This window comes from Callospermophilus lateralis, chromosome Y (genome assembly GCF_048772815.1).
Source record: "Callospermophilus lateralis isolate mCalLat2 chromosome Y, mCalLat2.hap1, whole genome shotgun sequence".
NCBI lineage: Eukaryota > Metazoa > Chordata > Mammalia > Rodentia > Sciuridae > Callospermophilus > Callospermophilus lateralis.
Window position 1 is genome coordinate 5,698,047 of NC_135326.1, and position 9,216 is coordinate 5,707,262.

Here is a 9,216-nt window from a genome sequence, read left to right on the forward strand (position 1 = left end):
ATACAAGTTCCATAAAAGAAAATTAAAAATCACTAATAGAAAAACTTGTAATTAGCTTAGTGATATTGCATGTGCTCTATTATGAAAACTCAGTGTCATTAAGATATAAAATCTCCTCAACTTGTTCTATGTATTCAATGAATCCTAATAAGAATTCCAGCTGGTTAAATTGTGAATATTGGCAAAATTATTCTCAAGTTTATATGGAGAGATAAAAGATTTAGAAATAGCCAGGACAATATTGAAAAAAAAGTGGGAGATAATTTATGGTCCTGCCTAACATAAAGATGTATAATAAAACTGTAGTGATCTAGATAGAGCAGAATTGACAAAAAAATATAGATAAACTGAATAATGGGTCAGAACAGAGAATTCCAAAATGGATCCACATTAAAAATAATCAGTATCTTTTATAATAGAGCAGATGCTGAAAAAAATTAAATGATTCTAAAATAATTGAAAATTTATATGCAAAAAGGGGGTTGTAATTTAGACACAGATCTTACACATTTCTCCAAATTAGATGTCCAAAATATAAAATTTGAAATAATAGAACTCCTAGAATAAAATAAGACAGGCAATGTGGATAGTCTCGTATACTGTGACAAAACATTAGGAACATGACTCATGAAAATAAGATGCTAGATCTTTTTTTTTTTTTTTTTTAACATGCCACAATTTTTATCACAATGTGGCCATTTTTGTGAGGATGGGGAGTTTGATCTCAAAACAATGTTCCATTTAAGGCTTTTTTATATAGAAATTGCCATCATGACTGATATTCAAAATATCTTTAGTGTTGCAAGACTCACATGGTAAAAATAAAACTCCTACACTTATTCAGTAGTGTACACTCAGTGGAAAACAAAAAGGCATTAATAACAGATATTTCTTTTAAGAAGATATGTAGGTAATAGGAATGAACACTGAGGTACTAGGATAAATTGATGACACAGTTAATGAAACTTAATTGGCATTCCTTTGGGGGGATTAAACTCATTTTTTTAAAAGTGCTTTTAATGCATAGTGTTATATTCATTCTGCCATGTCACAAAAGAAGGCTTGCCAAGGCAGGTGAGGTGTATGAATGCTCCAGCGCCTCACAGAACTACAATCAAGTGCAACTATAATAATACTGAAAAAAGTTCACCATCTGACCAGTGAATAATACTTGCAAGGCATTCAATCTGCTTACCCTTTGCAGTATTCTAGACTATTCACATTGACAATCATATTCATTGTAGTGCTTGCTGCAAACGAGGCATATAACCAGTTGTTTTGGCTGAAATAAAGACAGAAAGGCATTCCTTCTACATAAAAATAACCATACTGAAGAGTCTAATGGCAATCAGTGACAGGCTGCTTAAATGAATGATATCTCCTTCATTCACTGTGTTGGAAGGGCCCAGAGGAAAGGGAAAAAAAATGAAAAAACACCTAATGCTATTCCAATGGACTGAGCTGGAGAAATGAAACCCCTTAAGATCCAGATGGCACTTGATGGTCATTTTATAATGGTTTTCCTTCAAGTGAAACTACTACATTGCCTCCCAATTTCTCTCCAAGTGTTGATCGGTCCTTAATATCATCCAAGTCATTTACTTGCCACTCGTGTTTATTACCTGTGAATTTCTTTTTTAATGGCATCTTTAGAGCTAGCATAAATCTTTTTAAGGGCGCACTTCAGGAACCCAGAATATAAATACTAGTTCTTCTTTCTTGGACTCTTGTTTCATATGTGGCATCGTACAAAGCATATCGGCAATCCTTCAGAGGTAGCAACTTCACAAAAGATGTGTAGGGGTCCTCTACAGTATCACCAATGTCACCCACCAAGATCTGCTTTGCTTCCTCTATAATTATTTGTCTTTTGTCATTGCTTAAACAGAAGAGAACTGCTTTCTTTCTTTTTTTGATCTCCTCTTGTGTAGAAGATTTCCTTACTTTCATATCATTAAAAACTTCGATGACTTCATCATTCACTGTAACTCCAGATGCCATAGTGCCTGCGGCTGTGACTACAGCGGCTGCTCTGGGTCCGTGGATCAGGGAGGAGGAGAAGGAGGGGCAGAAGATGCTATATCTTATTCAAATAAAACCAGCTGTACTCAGAGGACAAGAAGAAAGATAAGATATTTATCAAAATATAAATATATAATATAAATGGGAGAAGATATTTCTCAAGAAAATCCAAGAAAGGGCTGTTTAAAATAAATAAATACACACACACACACACACACAAACACACACACACACATTCTTATATATTCCAGAAGTTAAGGAACATCTTTCCTGCGGAGATATTTACAGAGCAAGTAAGTACGTACTATATATTGTGAAATATGTCACTGGAGAATTGTAAACTAAAATGTATACATGTATTAGAATGGTTAAAAATCAATGCACTTAAAACATTAATGGCTGATGAGTATTTGTAGCAATGGGATATCTTATTATTGTTCCTGGGGATGCAAAGTGGTCAACATTCTAGTGTTTTCTTAAAAAGTAGTATATTTCTACTACATGACCGAGTTATTTTTGCCTTTACTTAAAGAAATAAAAGCATCTTGACACAAAAATTTGTACAGAAATGCCTTTATAGATTTATTGCTAATTTTCAAATATATAGTAGCAACTTCCATATGTGAATGCATAAACTAATAAGCTTTCTATCACACTGAAAAAATGCCTGAGATTAACAACATAAAAAGAAATTTTATTTTGACTGATGTATTTTGAGTTTTCATGACACAATTGCTTTGGGGCCTGTTTTGAGGTCACATACATGGAAGGGAGAATGTGGCACACACACAAAAAGCTCTCACTTTATTGCTGACAAAAAGAGAGAAAGGGTAGACATGTCAACGTATCTTTTCAGGGTACATCCCCCATGACCTACTTCCTTCAACTAAATTTCACTTTCTAAAGTCTCTTCTACCTCCTGACAGTACTATCAGATAGAAACTTCCTCTGATTCAACATATGAACTTTGGGGAAGATATTTAATATCCAAAACATAACACCTGTGTTCAATAAGATAGGGAAGTATTATTCAGCAATAAAAGTAAATGACAAACAATAATATAAAGGAAACATTAACGTATATTATTTTGTGAAAGAAACCATTCTGAAAAGACAGTTTATTGTATCATTTTGATTACATGACATCTGAAGAGGTAAAGAATGATACATAGTAAAGAAACATTAGTAGTTTCCAGTAATGGAGGGCAAGAGAATAGCAAATAAGTGCAGAAGATTTAAGAACAAGGTAATTTATTCTGTGTATTAAAATGGTCTCTACATGTCATTACAAATTTTTTTCAATATCTTCAGAATATGCAGAATCAAGCATGAACTCTTAGACTTTGGTAATTTTGGTTTGTCTGTGTATGTTTATCAGTTCTCACAAATGTGCCTCTGAAGCACAAGGTTTAGATAGTGGAAATGTTTGTATGGGTAGTCTTAGGAAATATAGGGGATCAGTGCTTAAAGCTTACTTTTATATGACTCTAAAAATTCTCCAAAAACAATGTTTTTATAAAGGGAATGTCATGTACTTTTGGGCAGAGACTTTAGCAAAGTTGATAAGTTAATTGGAATTTTAGCATCTATAGTAGCAACAATTCCATTCTGACTGGCTGATAGCTTGATTTTCAGACTTGATAGTTTTTTTCTTACCTGATTTAAGCAGGTATACCTGATTTTCCTTTCAAGGGCTCTAGCTATTACTAAAGCTTTGCTTTAGATGGACAATGTATTTCAAATTATTTTCTGGATACCACCCTTACCTCAGTGACTAGAAATGATGATGTTGAAAATCTGAGAGCATTTTTTAAAATCATGCTTGGTGGCAGTGCATTACTCAGCCATAAATAAGAATGACTACATGACACTTTCTAGTAAATGGACAGGTCTGGAAATTATCATGCAAATAAGCCAATCTGAAAAAACAAATATCTAATGCTCTCTCTGATACATGGTAGCTAACTTACAACAAGGGACAGCAGGAAAAAAGAAGAGTTCATTGGATTAAACAAATTGAAATGAAGGGAAGGGAGGAAGCATAGGTAAAGGAAAGAGTGAAATGAATCTATGTTTGCCGCAGTCTGGATGGGCACAATTCAGGAGCCACTTGTCAAAAGAAACTAACTTTATTTTTAGAACCACACAAGCCAAACAAAACAGCTCCTCAGGAAAAAACCCTCAGAGCCCAACTGCCACCACCATCTTCCCACAAGCCTCTCTCACAACCACAAGCCTCCCCACCTCCCACAATCCTCCTGCTCTTGAGGCCGATTGGCTGGGTCGCATAGGCGGAGCCAAAAAAGTCCCCCAATGAGCAGCTCCGTGGCCTGAAAGGGCAGGGAAACAGCCCAATGGGCATCACTGCAGAGGAGCCAATCAGCTAGATGTTGCTGGTGCCGCTGTGAGCCAATCATCAGCTGGCAGTCTGAAAGTTTGCTGGGGCCCCTTCAGCTGTGGCTCTCAAAATATGTTCATATATGAATACATCACAGTGAGTCTCACCATACACAAGAGTGGAGTCCTAATTAGAATAAAATACAGTCCATCAATTCATCACTGTTATGTATAACTAAAAAGAACCAATTAAAATATAAAGATAATGCAAGTCAATACAGATGAGAAGTTTAATATAGAGATACAGATACAGAAAAGGAATCAGATTTTGGGTATGAAGGCATAATAAATCAAATAAAAAAATATGTTGACTGGGGCTGGGATTGTGGCTCCACGGTAGAGTGAGCACCTAACATGGGCAGGACCCGGGTTTGATCCTCAGCACCACATAAAAACAAAGGCATGTGTTGTGTCCATTTACACCTAAAAACATAAATATTTTTTAAAAAATCTATTGAAAATTTCTTCAATAGAGTAGACTGTGCAGAAGACAGATTCTACATGTTGGATCACAAATTTGTTGTACTTGTCAAAGAAAATAAGCAATCATAATCAGAGTCCAGAAAGAAACATCAAAGATAAAATGTAAAAATCATTGGAATCAAAGAAGATTGTGGTATGCAGGTAAGGCCTACATTATCTATTCAGAGAAATAACAATAGATATTTTCCCACATTTTGAGAATAAGATGGATATCAAGATGTAGGAGGCACTCAGAACCCCACATTGACAAGATAAAAAAAGAATTGCCCTATAAAACATAATTGCCTTAAAAAAAGAATTTTAAATACCTCAAGAGAAAAATATCAGTCCCATTTCAAAGTTCATCAAGTAATATTATATTTTCTTTATGAGCACCAACTTTTAAAATGCAGGAGGGTATGTAATATTGAACATGACTTTCAGACAAAATTTTATTCCCATCAATGCTATCTTTCAGAATTAAATAAAAAACAAAATCTTTCCAAAATGAGCAGAAACAAATTGAATTCATGAACAACAAGCTGGCACACTCAAAAATGCTTTTAAAATGTAACAATAAAATAAAAAAGAAAAAAAAACTGTAGAACTCATGAGTAAATAGATATCATTAGAAGGAAAGTTAAGCAAATGAGAAATAGGACTGAATCAATTGTTAAAACAAATAAAAATAGCAAGAATTAATAGACTCTATAAGACTAAATGTTAATAATCTCTATATTGAAATTATAACATAAATTGGCAGAAAGAAATAAAAACAATGCTCAGCAATATGTTGTTTGCAAGATAGCCACAATATGAAGGAAAGAATAGAAAATTACATTCCATGCAAGTGGAGCTTGAACACAAGCAATGTAACCTCTCATATAACTTAGAAAGATAAATTTAAGCCAAAATTAATCAGAAAAGTCAGAAAATTTCAACTCATATTTGTAAATGGAAAAAAAGACAAATATTTTTACATGCACAGAATTCTCTTTTTTTATATTCATATGTGCATGTACTAATTATATACGTAGCCATATATAATTCTTTGTATTTTTATAAGATAATAATGAGATAAAATTAGAAATCAATATCAAGAAAAACTATAGAAACTATATAACTTGGAGATTAAAGAATTAAATGGTGAATTTAAGAAGAATCATTAGAATCAAACCAGAAAAACAAACACAACATATAAGAACTTCTGGGATATTCTGAAGGTAATTCTAGAAGAAAAGTTTATAATTATGAGTGCCTACATTGAACAAGATATTACCTAATTTATCTAATATCTTTACTGTTGTAAGAATGAAGCATAAGAAAACTGCAGTGGAGTTGTACTAAGGGTCTGGAAATGTATGACAGTGGTAGAGCAATTGACTGGAAAAACAAGGCCCTGGGTTTGCTATGCAATGATGTGGGGCAGAGTTTGAGAAGTTAGGTGAGGCATTCAGTTTGGAGTGTATGTAATTTGAAATATCTGAGTAAAATTTGGATACATGAGTCAAAAGATATATTGGATAGATATATGAAAAAGTGTTCAACATTTTTAACAATCAGAAAATATAACCAAAACTGCACTATTATTTTATCTCATTTCATCAATATTACAAATATTAATGAATATTGGTGAGGATGTGGAGGAAAACGTACACTCAAGCAATGTTAATGGCATTACAAGTTACTACAATGACTACAGAAAGCAGCATGGAGATTTCTCAAAACTAGCAATGGAATTACTTTAAGACCCAGCTATATCACCCCTTGGTACTATCCAATAGAACTAAAATCAGCATGCTACAGCAATTTACCACTTCAACATTCACAGAATCACAATTAACAATAATTAAATCATAAAGTCAGTCCAAATGTCTGTCAAAAGATGAATGAATGTAGAAAATATATACAAACAATGGAGTTTATCTCAGCCATAAAAAAGAATGAAATTATGGCATATTCCAGTAAATAAACAAAACTAGAGAACATCATGCTATTTTTTTTTAAAGCCAGACTCAGAAAATCAAGGGTCAAATGTTTTATTTAAAATGTGAAAGCCAGAGCAAATTAAAGAAAAGATGACAATGGAGTTGTGTCAGGGGGTCAACTATCCTAAATACATGGGGGAAAGTCAGGAGTAAAAAAACAAAACAAAACAAAAAAAAAACACAGGAGAATAAGAAAAATGGAAAAGGCTGAAAAGGGGATGGAAGTATGAAATAAATTTAACAAAACCATATTTTATAGATATCTAAATTTTCCATGAGAATTTCACATTCATATGTGTGAAAAGTAGAAAGTAGCAATTAAAAGTAAATTAGGAAAAAAATATTAATTGATGAAAGAGAATGATGTAGAAAAGAAAGGATGGGAAGGGAGCACAAAGAATATTGAAATAAAATTTCTTTCATGTATAATTTTGTAAAACTAAACCCAATTACTATGTATAACTATAATGCTCTAATAAAAAAAGATCAGGGTTGAAGATCTAAACATTTGGGATCTATTAGACTAGTCAGCTACACAGATTACCTCAAATTAAGCATAAAAGAAATGAGATTTTTGATATGTGAAGATTAAGGAGCATTCTAGAATCCAGAAAAACACTATTAATAACTACACATCAACTATTAGTAAATGAATAAACCAATGTTTCAAACTGCTTATTTTTACTTTAAAATGATGTAGGCTATTTTAAACAAAATAATAACATTCAAATAAAGTAGTCTGTGTACTCTGTGAAATTAAAGGCAATACTATACTACGAATTAACAAAGAAATCAAGCTCAGGTGTGTGAGGATGTGCGTATACATACAGGCACACACTGTGGTGGTATCTTAGAATTGAGGGGAGTTGAAGTAATGCAGGGTTTTAAACATACTATTTATATGGTGAAAAAGGGGTTTTAAAAGATTTGAGTAATTTCTGTTCCAAGAACTACACTTTTAGGTCTTCAAAGTGGTTAAAGATGAGTGATCTAGGCTTTGTGGCAATTTACTGGCTTTAAAACTATGTTCCTAACAGTAATCTTTCCAGAGACATTTATTGATACAGGATATAAAAGAAACTTAGGATTCTAACCAGTTTTGGCTGACTCTCATGCATTTTTTAATCTTCACTCATATTCTTACCATAACCACATATTTATGACTAGAAAATAAATAAGTTAAAATCAAAAAATAAAAACAAACAAAAACTATTTTCAACAACTTCCAGAATGAGTTTCACACAAGAACATCTTGGTTCAGGCCTGATTCAAATAATACCTGAATTTTAGAAAGTTCACTAACAGAAGTAACAAAGAGCACTGACTTCATGACTATGAGAAACAAAAGTTGACCTGCCCAAGCACAAAGAATGTGCTAAGAGACACAACTGAACAGTATAAAATGTGACTTTACTGACCGTGTTCCAAGGCTTGGTCATTTGTGTTTAGGAATCCTCAGAGTATGTACAACCAGTTTTATTTCCTAGAGAACAAGATCCTTTCCCTGATTCTTCATTAGCTGAGATGTAGGGAGTGCATAAAATTCTGAATGTAACCTAGGTTTTATTATATACTATTGGGTTATTTAAAGAAATATACTTTTAATTTTCCCCGAACCCCTTTGTTCTCTTCTGGTGGGAAATTTCCCCTGGGTTATATTTAAAGTCCCCTTACTATATTTTGGAAATGATTGATCTGACTATTTCTCACATGAGAGGGTTAGGCATATGTAAGGGTGGCCTTAGGTCTGAGCCTAAGCAACTCCATTTTAAAAACTTGAGTTTGAAACCTGCAGTCTAACTAGTCACACTCCAGTATGGCCCTCAGACTCAAACAAGTCACTTACCCCCACTCTGAGAACTCAGATTGAAGTCTCTGGTAGGCTGTCCTTACAAAAGATCAGGGTGGGGACCACCAGAGCAGATGATTTAACCCCCAGGATAAATAATGTCACTGAGAAATCTGGTGGGAGCTAATAAGGATTGAAAGGGGATCAAAAGCCCCAAATTTTCATATAAATAATGAGCAAATGAACAGATATTCAGCCAGCCAATACTGAGGCACACAAGCTGGAGAGCCTGATGAGGACCTGGACTCACATCCCATCACTTGTCTTCCATTGCTGAGCCTCTCCATCATCCTCACCTTTCTCAAACTTTATACATCTTGATTATGGCAAGAGCCCTGACTTTTCCCTAGGATTGCTTCCTCAGCTAGCCATCAGCTCCATACCAGGAGAAGCCTGCCTTGGTTCCTGACCTTATCACCTTTGTCTGAATGAGTGTGCATCTGCTGGACTTAAAGCCTAAGACTTGAGACTTTTGATCTGATATTTGAACTTGGCACA

At 33.8% G+C, this 9,216-nt stretch overlaps 1 pseudogene; it reads right to left on the bottom strand.

Annotated features, from left to right (window-relative positions):
- Positions 1 to 1,415: 1,415 nt before the first annotated feature.
- Positions 1,416 to 2,027, bottom strand: LOC143639785 (cofilin-2 pseudogene; annotated as a pseudogene).
- Positions 2,028 to 9,216: the final 7,189 nt, after the last annotated feature.